Genomic DNA, 18,846 nt, shown 5'->3' on the forward strand with positions numbered 1-18,846 from the left:
ATGAAATAATTTTTTTTATAGTTATCTATAGAGTTATCAGAAAATCCATATGAATTTAAAGTAGCAATTATAGTAGCATGTATACATTCCATGGTGGTATTTTCTAGTTCTACAAGATTAAACAACAACAAGGGGCTCGCAGATTTGAGAAAAATTTAACAAAGGACTCGCACGAGCCCCTCATAGCTCACCACTGGTCATCTCTATCTATAGCTGGCGTTTACCAGATTCCTTGTGAATATGTAATTTAACGTGCTTTGGGCAGACAGGCTGTTCTGTGGAAAAAATAATTAATGAACGTCAGTGTTACACTGAATATGTGAAACCTCAAAAGTCTGGTCTGGAAAAGCATAATATTGATACTAAACAGAGTATCTAGTGGGATAGATACTCTGTTTAGTATCAATATAAAAAACAAAACAAAACAGAGTATCTATCCCACTAGATACTCTATTTAGTATCAAACAAAACAGAGTATCTAAATAGAGTATCTAGTGGGATAGATACTCTGTTTAGTATCATTTTTTATATTGATACTAAACAGAATATCTATCCCACTAGATACTCTGTTTAGTATCAATTAAAAAACAGAATATCTAGTGGGATACTCTGTTTTTTTTTTTTTTATTGATTTGGGCAGATAGGGCACTCAGTTTGATACTCTGTTTAGTATCAAACTGAGTATCTATGAAGTTTGAATATCTATGAAGGGATGAAGTTCATCTTCTCCGTAGAAGCAGTTTTAAATATGACTGCATTTTCAAAGAAAGTTATAAAGCCCTTTTACATGAGCCTAACCTGAATTGGAACGATTGCTCTCTCTCTCTCCCCCAAAAGTTTGGGAAATTCTAATTTTATGTAAAAATCAAAAATAGTTTTAATATGATTTAATATTATCATTCTAGCTCACAGCAAGGTACATACAGCAAATGATTGCTGCATGTACCTTGCATTCTTGTTCATTGCTTTGCTCATTTCTTCACACTGATGATGTACTGTTATTTTCAGTAAAATATCTGTACTTTCATTTAAGATAATTACTGTGATTATCATGCTAACTGTTGTTTCTAAGTATAAAAATACTGACTGGAAGTACTTCAAAATAGATATGTAAGCAGTCGTGTCAGTCAAAATAAATGTGGTAGTAACTTTAATAAATGTAAAATTTTTGCCTGAGTATCAAAGGTAATAAAATAATTAATTTTAAAAGTACCAGTACAGTGTAACTAAGGCAGTCAGTAAATCGATATATTTAAAAAAAATCATAAAAAAAAAAAGGCCAAAAGGGGCAATCATCTTGATTGTAAGGGAAGTGGCACTCCCGTAGTCCCCTAGCTGAATCTATCCACTTCTTCTTCTACTTTGAAGAAGATCCACTCACTTTAATTTTTCATTAGGCCTTATCAGCCAACTCTTCTTATTTTATGACCCTTATGCTATTAGAGTACTCGAGGGCCATGAGGTCTTTCCATTTCTGGACTTATAACCATGTTCCCTCTATAAACCTTTACTATAATTCTACTCTATTCTACTATAATCTACTCTTTCCCTTTCAATTTACCCTATTCCTCCTATGGGTTGAAATTTGGAAGAAGGCTAGTTCAGTAGCCTTAAGGTTAAGTAGCCCTTAAAACTGAACTATCCATCATCAGGTTAGTCACCTGACATGGAGAACATAATTCCTTTTAAGCTGACAGAAAAAGGCAATCAGAATGAATCTATGGAAAACGACCCTGGAATGGAAAAGGTAAAACGAAAATGGAAATGACAAAATATAATACACATAGCAAACTGGAAAGTAAGAGAAATAGCATACAAAGAAATAGAATTAGACCAAATATTAAATGAAAGAAATTTTCAAATAGCAGTAATCACTGAAACAAAAAAAAAAAAATAAAAACATAAAAAATAAATAGGAACCATGAGAACCAAAAATTATACAGTGGAGTTGACAGAGACCAAAGAGCATAAGCAGGAGTCATGATTTTGGATTCATTTGGATTTGGATACAGTCATACCCCGACTTCTGCGAATCTGGAGTTACGGGGTTTCTGATATGTACGTATTCCCGTCCCGCTTCATGCCTCACTACTAGTCGTATCTATCCAGCACCGGCTGCATTCCCCAGTGTCGCACATGCTCTGAACAAGCACTGACGTGTTTCACGCAGTCTCCATTCATACACGATTTTTATAGTCTACAAACCTTGCGATTGTTTAATGTTATGTTCTTGATAAAAATTTTATCACATAAAAAATAATAAAGTCATCCAAAAGAAGCAAGTCCGATTCTTCTACAGCTAGAAAGAAAAGAAAAACATTGACTTTGGAAGCAAAACTCAACATCATTAAGGATTTTGAAGGCGGAATTAAAATTTGTGAGCTAGAAAGAAGTTCGATCTACAGGAATCCACAGTAAGAACAATCATAAAAGAAAGGTTTACAGATTTTGGAAGACATATATTCTAATGAGGAATGAACTGTAGCCACAAAGCAAGGAATAAAAAAATCATTAGCTTGCTATGAAGAAATTTTGCGTGACAAGAAAAAGACATTATGCCATCAGACGAATCTATTAGATTTTATGAAACCATCGACATCGAAATAACTTTCTTTTCTTTATGTACGAAAAACTACAATTATGATTATATTTCTTAAAAAATATAGGTGTTTTTGTAAACCTTTGGTCCCAATTGTATGTTTGTATATATAAATTACATGCAAAATTATACCCCGAGTTAAGCGAATTCGACTTATGTGCTTTTTGTTGGTCCCGCTTACCGCATAACTTCGGGGTATGACTGTATTTATAATAAAATAAATAAAAATTATTATGCAATTTTAGCAGGAGACTTAAATGCAAGAATTGGAAACACGAAAATTAATAATAATATAGGAATATATGGAGAACATACTCTAAACAGGAATGGTAAAAAATTGATTGACTTTGTAGTTTATAATAATCTAAAAATAATGAATTCTTTCTATATAAACAAAAAGACATACATAAATATACTTGGGCAGCAAGAGGATGGAAATCAATATTAGATTATTTTATCTTAAATGAAAAGACATCAAAGTTTTTGTTAGATGTTAGAGTTCACAGAGGATATGAAATAAGTAGTGACCACTTCCTCGTTAAAATAAAATTAAGATTACCACCTAAATGGCTACAAGTAACAAGAACAGAAAGAAAATTTAAAACGTTTGTTTATAAAACTAGATATTAAATGACACAAATATACAATGGCTATATGAACAAAGAATCAACCAATATCTAGATAAAATAAAACAAAATGAAGAAATAGAAATAGAATTGCTTAATATAAAAATGATACTAAATGCAGCAGCAAATGAAAGCTTAGGAAAGACCAAAAAGGTCAATGAAAGGAAAAAGCTGAAGATATCGGATGATACAACCAAAGAAATAATCAAAATGAAAAACAAAGCCTATTATAAATGGTTAAGCAGTAAAAGATTAGAAGATGAAATAGAATATAAAACAATAAGAGCCATAGCTAAAAGAGAAGTCAGAAAAAGACATAGAGAATCATGGAACAAATTCGTTTCTAATTTAGAACATGATTTATATAAAATAAGACCCAATGTATACAAGATTTTGAAACACCTAAATGCAGATACTAAAGAAAACATAAAATTAAACACAGAATTGAAATTAGAAGAATTTCTAAATTTCTACACAGAAGTGTGGAGAGATAAATATTTTAAAAAAGACAACTGGCAAAAATTTAATGAAAATGAAAAGGAAATAACTAAAGAAGAATTAGAAATCAGCCTGAAAGAAAGAATAAACAGAAAATCACCTGGAGAAGATAAACTAGGTTCAGAACTATATAAATATGCAGGAACAAGATTCGCAGAAAGACTCCTACTATTTTTAAATAAAATTTATACAATTGGTAACCCCCAATAGAATGGAAAAAAGCAAAAAAAAAAAAAAAAAAAGGAAGAGTTTCAATTGCCAGAGAAAAGTTTCCAGGCCAGGCATTCACTAGTGTGTTGTGTTTTCATTACAATTTGATGAATCAAGCGACTTAATGATATTGCTCAGTTAATGGTATTTATTCGCATGGTATTTCAAGATTATTCAAGTAAAGAAGAACTTTTGAAAATTATACCATTATTGGGAAGGACTAAGGGAGAAGACAATTTTTCGGTATTTGATGAATTTGTGAAACGACACAAACTTCCACTTTTTAAACTTGAGTCTATTACTACTGATAGTGCTCCTGCAATGATAGGTAATAAATCAGGCTTCATTTCATTATGTAAAAACGATGACAAATATCCAGATTCTTTAACGTACCACTGTATTATTCATCGAGTACTGTGTAGTAAAAGATTAAACACAAAAGATGTTTTGGATATTACATTTAAAATTGTAAATTCTGTTCAAGGAAAAGACGGTCAACAATGGCAGTTATTTAAATTACAGGCAGATGATGATAGGGAACTTCTGTTATACAATAATGTTCGCTGGCTCAGTGAAGATTTCTTGTATTAATTAACGATATAAAAAATTTTCTTGATGAAAAAGGAGATATTTATCCACAATTGAGTGATAAAAGATGGTTGTTACATTTATCATTATTAGTAGATTTCTGTACAAAATTAAGCAATTTAAATTAAGAGTTACAAGATAGAGATAAAAATTTAATTGACATATTAAGTTCAATAAAAATTTTTCAAAAATACTCTTACTTTTATTAAAGAAAAATATAAATGATTGCGAATTTAGACATCTCCCATATTTATTTATTAAAATTTTTTGAACAAAATCAAGAAATGCTTTGCTATGATTTAAAAGAATTTATTCGTGAAATAGAATTAGTTGAGGAAGAAATAAATTCAAGATTTAAAGATTTTAATAAAACTGAAATGATTGTATCTTTTATCAATAATCTATTTCAAGAAAACTTGAGCATCACAGAAATTTCAAATAATATTAGTGGGCTGTTTGATATAAACCAAGCTGAAGTAGAACTTGAGATAATAAACATTCAGAATAGTTTACATTTAAATTCAATAAACAATGAAGTCATTTGGAAGTATGCACACAAAAAATTCCCAATATTAACTGATATTGCATGAAAGATTCTGTTGTGTTTCAGATCGACATACTTGTCAGAATCCGCTTTTTCAAATATGACCTTCATAAAAAATCAATTAAGAAACCAAATTACAAATGATCGTTTAGATGATTGTCTGCAATTGGCACTTTTTCATATCAACTTGACTATGAAAATACTGCGTTTCTAAATCACTTAGGGAATTGAAACAACGTAGATCCGAATATAAATTAAATAATACTTTAATAGATATTTCCGATATTTCGGCAATGTCACATTGCCATTTTCTAAAGGAACTTACAAAAAGGCAGGTGCACACAGGCACTAACAATACAGTAACTGAGAATGAAGATATGAAGCTATCGTTCTCCTAGAAGTCCTGATGGTGCTCTCTCGCGGGCTAAGTAGGCGTTCTTGGCCGTTGGGCTGAAGGTCTGCTGATGTATGCCTCCCAAATTTGGGGCAGTCGCATACAACCAAATTTGTTGAGGTTTGGACAGTTTCTTAGGGCAGAGGCTGATTCCATAAATAATCTTTCGAATTTATATTTGCTCCGGTGTATTATTGTTGCTTTCTTCCACCGTATTCTGTGGCAAGTATCCAGAGCATGGTCTGCAAGACCAGAATGGCTATACTTGTAAAACCGGATGTAGTCCTTGTGTTCAGAAATTCTGATATTCGCTGTCCTGCCTTTTTGGCCAAAGTACGACAGTTTACAACTGCAAGGGACCTGGTATACACCAGGTAGGTCTAGGGGAAGTGGTTGGTCTTTGGTAGAGCGGATAAGGGATGCCAATTTTCTGTAAGGCCTGTAACAGGAGGTGAGGTCATGTTTTTTTAGAATTTTGGTATTTTTTTCTGAGGTGCCTTGAATGTAGGGAATGGTGATGGATTTAGAGTAATCTTTTTTGTGGAGGGGGAAGGAGGGGGGATGTGGTTTGTAGGTTTTAATATTTTTTGGATTTTTTGGGTGGGGTAGCCATTGGCTGAGAAAGTGTTGAGGATGTGATTTAGTTCAGTGTTAAGGGCTATGTCGTTAGAACAGATTAGTTTAGCCCTGTTGTATAGTGTTTTTACCACTCCATATTGTTGTGAGGGGAGGTGGGGATTGTTGGTGGATGTATCTGCCTGTATGGGTGGGTTTTCTGTAAACTGAGAAAACCAAAGTTCCATCAGGCTGGCGGGTGACTAGTGTGTCTAGGAAAGGGAGGCAGTTGTTTTCCTCTTTTTCCAGGGTGAACTTGATTCTGGCGTGTTGGTTGTTTAAGTGTGTAAGGAAGGAGAGGAGTGTTTCCAACAAGGAATTTAAAGCCCTACAGGAATTGAGAAATAATAAAGAATTACTTATCACCAAAGCGGATAAAGGAAATGCAACTGTAGTACATAACCAAAAGGACTACAGAGGTAAGCTGAATGCTCTTCTATTAGATCGGGCTACTTACCTCCCTATCAATTACAATCCCACCAACTCACAAATTAGAAAACTTCACAGCCTCCTTAAGAAAGTCACTTCTTGGCCTGTAGAAGTTACCAACAGATTAAAACCGTTTAACTCTACCCCCCGCCCTGTATTTACGGACTCCCAAAAATACATAAAGAAAATGTGCCATTACGTCCCATAGTGGATGGCATTGATTCCCCCACATACAAATTAGCTAAACATTTGGCCAAAGAGCTCACACACTATACTGGCAACACACCATCACAGATAAAAAACTCAGCCCACTTCAAAGCCAGCATAGAAAACCTTACACTCCAACATTCTGACATAATGGTCAGCTTCGACGTCTCCTCCTTATTCACAAATGTCCCACTCAAGTAAACTTTAGAGCTAATCCAAGCTAAATTTTCCCCCGATCTCAGCCCTATTTCAGTTCACAATGAACTCAGGCTATTTCGTTTGGCAGGGAAAATTCTACAAACAAATAGAGGGGACAGCCATGGGCTCACCACTCTCCCCACCCTTGGCCAATTTCTTTATGGAGACCTTTGAGGAAAAAGCCTTAGCCTCTGCCCCACAAAAACCAACCATATGGCTTCGCTATGTTGATGATGTGTTCGCTATTTGGCCACATGGCTCTGAAACACTCCTCTCCTTCCTTACACACTTAAACAACCAACATGCCAGAATCAAGTTCACCCTGGAAAAAGAGGAAAACAACTGCCTCCCTTTCCTAGACACACTAGTCACCCGCCAGCCTGATGGAACTTTGGTTTTCTCAGTTTACAGAAAACCCACCCATACAGGCAGATACATCCACCAACAATCCCCCCCACCACCACAACAATATGGAGTGGTAAAAACACTATACAACACGGCTAAACTAATCTGTTCTAACGACATAGGCCTTAACACTGAACTAAATCACATCCTCAACACATTCTCGGCCAATGGCTACCCCACACAAAAAATCCAAAAAATATTAAAACCTACAAACCACAGCCCCCCTCCTTCCCCCTCCTAAAAAAAGATTACTCTAAATCCATCACCATTCCCTACATCCGAGGCACCTCAGAAAAAATTACCAAAATTCTAAAAAAACATGACCTCACCCCCTGTTACAGGCCTTACAGAAAATTGGCATCCCTTATCCGCTCTACCAAAGACCAACCACTTCCCCTAGACCTACCTGGTGTATACCAGGTCCCTTGCAGTTGTAAACTGTCGTACTTTGGCCAAACAGGCAGGACAGTGAATATCAGAATTTCTGAACACAAGGACTACATCCGGTTTTACAAGTATAGCCATTCTGGTCTTGCAGACCATGCTCTGGATACTTGCCACAGAATACGGTGGAAGAAAGCAACAATAATACACCGGAGCAAATATAAATTCGAAAGATTATTTATGGAATCAGCCTCTGCCCTAAGAAACTGTCCAAACCTCAACAAATTTGGTTTTATGCGACTGCCCCAAATTTGGGAGGCATACATCAGCAGACCTTCAGCCCAACGGCCAAGAACGCCTACTTAGCCCGCCAGAGGGCACCATCAGGACTTCTAGGAGAACGATAGCTTCATATCTTCATTCTCAGTTACTGTATTGTTAGTGCCTGTGTGCACCTGCCTTTTTGTAAGTTCCTTTAGAAAATGGCAATGTGACATTGTCGAAATATCGGAAATATCTATTAAAGTATTATTTAATTTATATTCGGATCTACATTGTTTCAATTCCCTAAGTGATTTAGAAATAACCAACGTATAAGCCTGTCTACGAGAAAATATTGCGAGGTCCGAACAATGCCAAATTTCACTTTAACTTTTTTTTTTTTTTTTTTTTAATCAACCAGCATTTCCTGTAATTTGTGAGTTTGTAATCAATTTGTTGTTTTTTCTAACTTTGGTTTTCCAAAATAGAGAAATAAATATTTTAGTTCAATATATTTTTTTTTGTTGTATTAAAATATTTGTTATATTAAAATAATTAAAAGTGATAAATAAATTTTTAGATACACAAATAAAGTTTTTAGTTGTGTAGTTTTAATTAGTTGTTTATTTTTGAATAATCAGATATCAGATTGTGGGAACATGATTTATATAAGAAAGTAGATCGCCAAATAACTTATAAGCCAGCCTAGGTTGGCCGAGTGGTTAGAGTATCTGGAGAGCGAGTTCCGCTCTCCAGCCAAAAAAGGCTGTTGGTTCAATTCATGCATGGGCATGGATGTTTGTGATTGTTTATGAAAATCTAGTGGTGAAAGTGGGTGGTAGATGGCATTGCTGTAGATGATGATGAAGATGGAAGTTGTGGTAGATGATGGCAGTTGAGTGGTAGAAACAGCGTGTAGAGTAGGTGCCCTCCCTCAATGAGTCTTTGGACTCCCTGGAGGTGTCATATAATAATAATAATCATCATCATCATCATCAAATTCCTGCCATGTACTCTCAAGGGGTGTACAGGATATGATAGTACTACATGAAAAAAATTACATCATTACTAACTTCCTATGTACAATTTTCCTCCAAATCAGTCTGTTACTTGTCAAGACTCCAACATTATCAGATCTTATATTTCTATAATCTAAGGCATTTTGTACCATATCAATCCACCTATATCTTGGTCTTCCTCTGGGACGTTTTGCTGCCAACCTGGCAAAGAACACTTGTTTTGCTAATCTTTCTTCGCCCATTCTGTTTAAGTGACCATATAAGTGACCACCTGAGATTACCTCTACTAACGCATTCCTGGATGCTGACAATGTCAAATTCTTTCCTAATATCCTCGTTTTTAATATGATATTGCCATTGATGCCATCCATTCACGCCTATAATCTTTCTCAGGACTCTCATATCTGCGGTCTCGTCTTTGGTCAAGTGTTTTACTTCTGACCCAGCTCTCAGATCTGGGTCAGAAGTTAAAACTGGTTTCAACACCGTCTAGTACACAGCTAATTTAGTGTTCTGGCTAATTTCCCTCTTCTTCCATATGAATTTATTCAACTGACTTCCCACCCCAGCTTTGCTTATTCTGATGTCTATTTCTATATTTCATTTACCATCGTCACTAAAAATCATGCCAAAGTAGCTGAAATGTTTTACTTGTTCCACAGTTCTCCATTCACAACACAGTTGACATTTTCAATGATTGTGCCTATTTTCATTGTCTTTGTCTTTTTATTGCTGACCTTCATACCATATCTATTACAACAGCTATTCCATTTAATCAGAGAACCTTGCAGACTTGTAGCAGATTTATTTAGAAGTATAACATCATCCGCATAAAGCAAAGAACTGACATTAACATCTCCAATTTTGATATAATGTTTAATACCACTTTCCTTCATAATGTGATCCATATATATAATGAATAACAGAGGGGATAATGTACATCTTTGTCTCACACCAGATTTAACATTAAACTATCTTCCTGTACTTCCATCAATTCTAACTGCCGAATTACAACTCAAATAAAGACTAAGTATTGCGCGATATAATGCCCCATTGACACCATATAACTGTAGCGTATTGAATAGCTTCTCTCTTGGCACCTTCTGATATGCCTTTTCCAAATCGACAAAACTTAAATACAGATCTTGGTTATATTCCCATCCTTTCTCGACTATTTGTCGTAAAGTGAAGATCTGATACTGACAGCCTCTATTTGGCCTGAATCCAGCTTGTTCTTCACCAAGCTTTTCTTCCACAATTCTTCTCAACCGTTTCTCAAGTATATTACATAGATCTTGTCAGGAACTCAGTAGGGAAATACCTCTGTAATTCTCACATTCAGTTTTATTTCCCTTTTTATATGTAGGTACTATGAGAGCTCTACTCCAATCATCGGGAATTCGTCCCTCTGTTCAGGCTTTCTGAACTATGCAGTGCAGCCACTGTAAGACTCTTATACCACCATACTTCAGTATTTCTGGTCGAATATCATCTACTCCTGCTGCCTTTCCACATTTCAAGCCTTTGATGGCTTTTTCTACTTCAAGTATGGATATGTATTATTGACTGCATGCCTGGTCAGTGTTTTTTACACTGTGCTGTCATCACTGCTTGTTTCATTTAGCAGTTTTTCAAAGTAATTACTCCATACTTCAAGGATATCTTTTTCTCCCATTTTCATGTCACCTTTATCATCTTTAACTCCTTTCACAGCACTCTTTCCTCCATTCCTAGCTTTTTCAACAACCTCCAGAATATTTTGCCACCTTCTTGATATTTATTTTCTATATTCTTGCCAAAGTCCTCCCATGACTTTTGTTTAGCTAGTTTTACACAGTGTTTAGCATTCTTGCATTTGTCTCTATATTCTCTAAGAGCACAAGCTGACTTATTTGACAGGAACTTTTGATATGCTTTCTTCTTTTCCTTTACTGCCTCTTTAACTTCCTGTGTCCTCCAGGGAGTTCTAATTTTTCTATCCTTGCAGACAACTTCCCCACATGCCTCTCTAGCTGAATTAATCAGGGCTTTCTTCAAGGTTTGCCACTGAATCTCCAAGGTTTGATTCCTGTTCTCAAACTCTTTCATTTTTTCTTCAATAATTTTTGTGTATTTTAGTCTACAGTTCACATCTGAGAGAGCTGCTCAACTTTTATTCACTTTAAAACTTTCTTACATGTCATTCTTTTCAATATGAAATTCAATTTTATCCTGCTCAAGACTAAATAGTGATCACTTCCAATTTCAAATCCTCTGTATACTCTGGTGTCCTGCACCAAGGAGGAAACATCACTTATCAACAATAACATAGTCAATGAGACTTTTCTTATTCCTTGCCTCTTCTCTCCATGTGAATTTGTGCACATTTTTATGTTGGAACACGGTGTTAGTAATAACCAGTCCATGTCCTGAGCAGAAATCCAACAGGTATTTGCCATTACAATGAGACTTATTTGTGCCTATGGTTCCACAGAAGGTTCTACTAAGGTAGAAGTGGAGGAATTTTTTGAGACTTTAGAAAAAGCAACTGACACAATGAAAAAGGAAAAGTTGGTCCTTGTTGGGGATCTAAATAGCAGAGTAGGAAATGATTGTGAGACATAGAAAAATATTTGGGGAAAATTTGGAGAAAAGAGCAAAGCTAATAATAATAATAATAATATAAGATAGATCGCCGAATAACTTTTTATAGAAAAGTAGTTCACGTAGTAAAAAAGGTTGAACACCACTGTCCTATAACATCCATTTAAAAGTTTATAGACCTCTATCATATCATAGCTCTTTCTCCAATTAACCAGAGTCTGCAATCCACATGCTTACAATCTGTCATAATCTAAATCCCATAATCTGGATATAATTTTTGTAACTCTTTTTTGCACCTTTTCCACAGCTTCTTTATGCCCTTGGAACCTAGGAGATCAAATCTGCACACAATAATCCAGATGTGGTCTTATAAAGAAGCAAAATGAAAACTGACTTCCTTATCCTTACATGTCAAGATTTGCTTCAACATTGCAATTATCCTCTAAGTTGTATTTGCAACTTTTGCTATGTAACCTTTGAACTTCAAATTCCTATCCATGATTATGCCAAGATCCCTAGCTTCATCAGATTCTTGTAGCATAATCAAGCTAATATAATATGCCATTGGAAATCTCATCACACCAAAGTGCATAACTTTACACTTACTAACATTAAACTGACAGTCATTTTCGTTTGCCCAAATTTCCAGCCTATTCAAATCATTTTTTAAGTGCTGGATATCAATATATCCCTGATTGCCCTGCCTATCTTTGCATTATCAGCAAACAATTGCACATCTGATGTTAAATCCTGCCTGATGCCATTAATTTATAGATTGAACAATGGGCCAAGGACTGAACCCTGAAGTATACCACTGATCAGCTTAAATCTGGTAGATTCACACCTACCATATACAACTTTTCTAATTTCTGTTTGTCCACCATCTACTGATCCAAGTCAAGAGTTCATATTCCAATCCCATATTTTCGTTTAAGCAACAGCTTTTTGTGTATTATCCTATCAAATGCCTTGGAAAAATCCAACATTATCATAATGTATCCATTATGATAATGGATCTCTTGCTTAATAAGGTTGCACATCCATTTCAATGACATTGGGAAAGATTTAGGAGGGGGATATTCAGTTGTTTGCTGATGATGCAAACCTGGGGAGAGCAATAGTTGAAAAAAGTGACTGTGGCATTGTGGGCAAAGGATAATGATTGTCAATTTAATGTTGCAAAATGTAAGGTTATGCACTTAGGGTTGAAAAGGTTGCTATGGTGTATCCATATTGATGGTATTGGTTTACAGGAAATTGATGAGGCTAGGGAATTAGGGATGATGGTGGACAAAGAGTTCAAATTCAAAGGAAGATTGCAAAAGTTGGAAAATAGTTCAATAAATTACTTGGATGTTGGAAAAATCTGCTAACAATAAAGAAAATGAAGTTATTATCTCTCTTTATACAGGATATGATTTACCCACATCTTGATTACTGTGCACACTTTTTTCTTGCGGACTAGGAGGTGGTTTAAAAGATTCAGAGATGAATGACCAGGATGCAACAGATCTGTGGAATACGTATGAGAATAGGTTGAAGGTTTGCAGATTACAAAGTTTAGTTGATGAGCAGAAAAGAGGGGACATGATAGAAACTTTTATAAAATTAATGTAAGTGAAATTTTTCAATGTGACAAATAGTCATCAAACTGGGGGGAGGGGGGCACACAGCCATCTGTGGAAGTTGTGTAAGAGCATGGGGATGTATGGACCAGATTTTTTGGAGAGTGGTTAGTGAATGGAATGGATTACCACAATTGGCTTTGAAATCACTGTGGTGAATGGATTCAAGGAGAGGTATGATAAGATTTGTGTGTATGATGGTTGATTTGGATCCTCTCACAATGAGTCTCGAGACTCCATGGAGAATAATATGGAGACTCCATATTATTCTCCATGGAGATAATAATAATTTCCATGGAGAATAATAATCTCCATGGAGACTCCATGAAGATTATTATTATCTCCATGGAGATAATAATAATAATGATAATAATAATTAAAGTCAATCATAATGATCACTCATTTAGTACCCATAAGGTTAAATTGATGATGCATTTCTTCGTCCATTGCAATTGAGCCACCAGGTCTGCAGGCAACACTCTCAAATACATTTCATTTTGTTAACCTCAACTTCACTCCAGATAGCCTCAAACTGACTGTTACATAGGACATTGTTTTGTTGCATTTCTACTCTAACTGGACTTAAGTCATCTGATATCATTAGCAGTACTTCCTCTCCTCTTCTGTCATTTCTAAAAATAGTATACCCATTACACTCAATCCCAGATACCCAGGTTTCACTAATGCCAACAATCTTAGGCCACATCATATTCAATACACTCAAACCCTTTGTTTCTGATGTTCCTGGCATTTGTATATACACATAACAAATTAACACCTAGCCTATTCTTATAATTAGATATGCAATCTGTTTGGCCTTGTTACCATACCATAGCTAAACTTTCATACACATTTTCCCATTCCTCCCTTTATGATCTAGTTTCTCTGACTCTACTGAATTAGGTCTCATACTAATTACGGTATGTAATTTTTTCATGCTACTGATGCCAAATGAATTTCATTAATTCTACCTAACTTTGCATCGTTGGCAAACATTTGATGATCCTCAGTCAATCCACATGAAATATCATTAACAAATAAGTTAAACAGTAGGAATGGCCCAAGAAGAGAACCCTGAGGCAAGTCACTGGTCACCTTTCTTTTCTGAGACACGGCTCCATCATGCACAACTTGCTGGTATTATTCAGAGAGCCAATGTCTGATCCATCTAACCATATACTATCTATTCCTATCCTTTGCAGCTTGTACACCAACTTATCATGTAGTAAACTATCAAATGCTTTTGCAAAGTCTGAGAATATCACTATCGGGGTGAATATTCTGGGTGTGCTAAGTGTGTGGTGCTCATCCACGAAATATGAGTATCACCGCTATTATATTTTTGCATTTATTCCCGTTAAAGACTCCCCCAATTGTTTGCAGACTTCGCGCGATTCCTAAAATTGAACACAATATACTAATGCTTCATTGTCCTCTTCACGAGGGTAATAAAGCATTAGTGCTTCATGAAGAGGGCACTTTTCAATGCATAAACATTGTGTCACATTCACGTTAATAGCCTGGGTGTGCTTTCAAAATGCATACATCTTTGAGCCCATCAAAAAGATGTGAAGAGGGTGCAGTGGATCAAATTTTTAGCGTTTTAGTAATTTTAAACTGCTGAGATGGCGAGGCTGGGTGAGCTAACATTTTGAGCTCTCAGCAACTATCAGCTGTGATTGGTTATTGTGTCAACCAATCCAATTGAATGTTGTCATTTGTCATGAGTTGAGAGCTGTATCTGATGGCTATATAGCAAACAGCTGTTACACATGTTTTCTGGAACTGAAAATTTGAAAGTGGATGTTAGGAGAAAAATGCTAATTGTTTTTTCTTTTGCTTGTGCAGTATAGCATCCGTTGAGGTTGCAAAGTTTTTTAACAGTATATATAGAAACATTTTTATTCTAGTCTTCAGAAACAACAGACAGTAAAAAAATATCAATTCTGAATAAAAATGAATATTCTGTGTATTATAAGACGTTGTTGATCTACAACAAAATACCAGCATATGTGAGATTAATAAGACAGAAGAACCGCTGATATTAAAAAAACAACAACTAATGAATGTAGGATTCCCAAACGTGTGGGTAATTTTGATAATGATCAGATGTTATGTATACCAAGTCTCAGTAAACAAATTAAAATTCTTGAAAAATGGAATGAAATATACACAAACCAGAGAAATACACATAACATATGCAACAAATTTGATGAGATGATTTGCTGCTCCATAAAACCATATTTATTCCTGCAGTACTCTCTCTTCATAAGTTTTTTTTAATTATGCCATCATAAATTCACTTATTCATGTTTAGACTTTATAGGATCATGCCATTCACTCTACCCAGCAACTTATAGAACACACGTATCACAAATGATAATTATTAATAATTCATTTACTATTAATGAAAGTGTTTCTACTCACACTTATTCTTTCCTATTTTTACATGTCTTATAAATAATGGTTCACATATTTTCATCTTTGAGTATTTCAAATATACTATTCACCTTTATTGTTGTTTTCTAATAAATCCTAAAACAAACAGATTGTTCCCCTACTCTATTGTAGAAGTATTCAAAGTTATCATGCAATTAATTGCATTGGACCAATTAAGATGAGTGCTGATGCACTATGCACTCTCAAAACTTTCATACATTGATAAAAATGCAATCACATGGTCATGGGCTTCCACAAGGGGGGGGGGGGGGGGGAGATAGGGCACTTCCCCACGGGATTGAGTAAAAAATTCCTCAAATTGCAATTGTAAAAGTGATTGAGATATGTAATCTTACACCCTTGGCCCTTGGACGCTTTGTCTCTCTTAAAATTTTATTATGGGTTAACCTGTTTCGGACCATGGCGAGGTAGCCATAGAATACGTGTTTTATTGCTGCAATAAAACACGTATTCTTGTTTTTGGTTAATCTTTTTTCAGATTTGTGAAAAACATGTTCATTACTGTTGTGAACAGAAACCAGTTCATTTTCCCCCTGTGTCTAGTGAGTCACTGAGTGAAGTAGGAATTGTAAATTTATAGGGAAACAAATTTAAACAGAAAAATACATTTTAAAAAGGTAAGTGTATGTAATTTAATATTATTTTACTTGTAAGTTTTATGATTTTTTGGCTTTTAAATTGAAATAATTTAATTTAGGATTTTGGGATTAATTAATTAGTTGATTTTTAATAAAATATGCCAGTCATTTTTTTTATATGTGAAATACTTTTTTCCGTAACAATTAAAGATCATTAAAATCGATGTAAAATGAAAATAATGTATTTATAGTTTACATTGACAAATAATTACATCAAAAAATGCTAAAAGGTATTTATTGATGTAATTATTTATTTAAATCAATAATTATAAAAAAATTATTGATGTAATTATTTGTCTCCAAGCTTTGCTTCCCCCCAGGAAATTTTCTGCAGATGCATACGGTCAAATTGACGTGAAATTTGTAGCACAGGTTGCATACCCATATGACAGCACATCCAACCGAAATGGACACACAACTCCACCGATCACTATATATGATTCTCACCTTATCATACATGAGCAGATTGCTAAAACAAGTCCTGCTCTTCAAAAACCTATGCTCACCAACATACAGAATCTTATGTCAATCAACCCAATCCTGCATTCTATTTCTAACCAATTTTTCCAACACTGATCACAGCTGCAGATATATACAGACTGGTCTATAACAGGAAACTTCTGTTCTCAAACCATGCTTGTGGAGAGGTATTATTCACAAACAGGTAGTGGTAATGTTGATACCTCATTCACAACCACATCCTGTGAAGAAATCACCAAATCTAACTGATAAGCCTCCCGTTGCATGATAGTTATCCAGCAGGAACTCAATAAATTCAATCTCCTTATTACTATACGCTATTTCTTCTTTCCAATCCACATTCCTATACTTAAAATCTCCAATTAGGATCATCTTCCTTTTACTTGCCCAACTAATTACAGGTAACTCTCGTTATGTTAGGTTCCATAGAAATGCTGCATTATATAAATCACGTTATGCGAGACTTAGATCACATAGAAAAAGTAGGGTCAAGTTCCAAAATCGTTTTTTTTTTAAATTATATAAACAACAATGACATATCCAACAAAAACAATACTATATTTTTATTTCATTCGGGTAATTCAGGCAGAAAACGAAGACAAATTTGAACAATGAACACTTTATACAGTAAACCCTAGATGGTGAACATATGGCACTCATGCATGTCTGAGAATTTTGCTGGCACGTCTAAGAATTTTGCTAGCACGTCAACAATTTACAGGTGATATCCTTTTATACGCTTATAAATTATTCAACTTTTTTTTAATTATTACAATACGTACAAGTTGAATTTTGTTTTACACAAGAGAGCAGCTATAAAGACATGCATATGATTGGTGCGGTATTATCAAAAGATCGCGTGACCCAAAGACAAAGGCAACTGACAAGTGTTGAGTTGAAATGCTAATTCTCTTCAATCGAATTCCATAACATCTGAAACTGTCAATATTCACTATTAGTTTTAACACATTCACGATGGGGTGTCATTTATTGTTCCAACAAAACTTCTCATTACCAACTGGCTCAACTCACACAAACGTTTCAACTCTTGGTTGAATTTTATGGCTGCTTGTTTGCATTGGAGGTGGCAGGCAAACTCACACACTCATTATATAGCATGTTTCAATTCTTGATAGAATTTTATTTTAAGTTAGACTTTGTGATCTGTCATAATGACATCGAGAATTTCAAATGCAATAAAACACTTATTTCATAATTGAAAAATTGGACAATAGTTTTAGTTAGATACTGTGTTTCAGTGCAACATATAGTTTTGCTTGAGTCTACAGCATAGTTTCTGTGAGAGGGGACATGTGATTCATTCATTAGTGCCCAGCTGTCTCTAATTGCACTATTTGTTGAGAATTACACAGACTGCAAAAACCTTTGTAATGTACCTTATTCAGGGATACAATAAAACTAAATTCGATACTTATAACAACTTGCGCAATACAGGCAGACACAAATTTAACGAAGATAAAATTTGATTTTTAAGTCCAGCAGTGAAAAATATATGAAAAAATAAAATAAAGGGTTACCAGAAATTGTAGACTGCGTTATATTGAAACTGTGTTGAACAAGGGTTATACAATTTGTAGACCGCATTATATCGAAACCGAGTTGTATAAGTACCACGTTATATGAGGGTTACCTGTACTATTCTACTGATCTCAATTTCACACCAAAGAGCTTCAAAATCTATTACTACTATTTTCCACTTCAACTTTTGAAGGACACATTTCCTTTGCTACCATTAACAATACCTCTTCTCTTCATCTTCCAATCCTTTTGGAAAATTCTATATTCTACCATTTCAAGTTCTGACCTCAGTCAACCAAGTTTCACTTATGCCAATTATCTTTGGACATACTAATTCAATCAATGCTACAAACTCAGCCCCTTTATTTCGAATACTCCATACATTAGTATACAAGCATAACAATTCTCCACTCTTTGAGGCCATCCCATCAACGCAATCACTCTTTACTCCCTCTCTCTCACCACTATAGTGCACTTCTAACTTCGTTCTGACCATCCCTGTTTCCCCTGATCCTGAATCTGATTTTCATTTATATTCTTATTA

At 34.8% G+C, this 18,846-nt stretch overlaps 1 protein-coding gene across 1 annotated transcript in view; it reads right to left on the reverse strand.

Annotated features, from left to right (window-relative positions):
- LOC150109826 (RNA helicase Mov10l1-like) overlaps positions 1-18,846 on the reverse strand; it is a 422,682-nt gene that overhangs the window by 148,011 nt on the left and 255,825 nt on the right. The window lies entirely within an intron of this gene.

The sequence above is a fragment of the Typopeltis vanoorti genome, chromosome 1 (genome assembly GCF_054136105.1).
Source record: "Typopeltis vanoorti isolate ZY-2024b chromosome 1, IOZ_Tvanoo_1.0, whole genome shotgun sequence".
Classification (NCBI taxonomy): domain Eukaryota; kingdom Metazoa; phylum Arthropoda; class Arachnida; order Uropygi; family Thelyphonidae; genus Typopeltis; species Typopeltis vanoorti.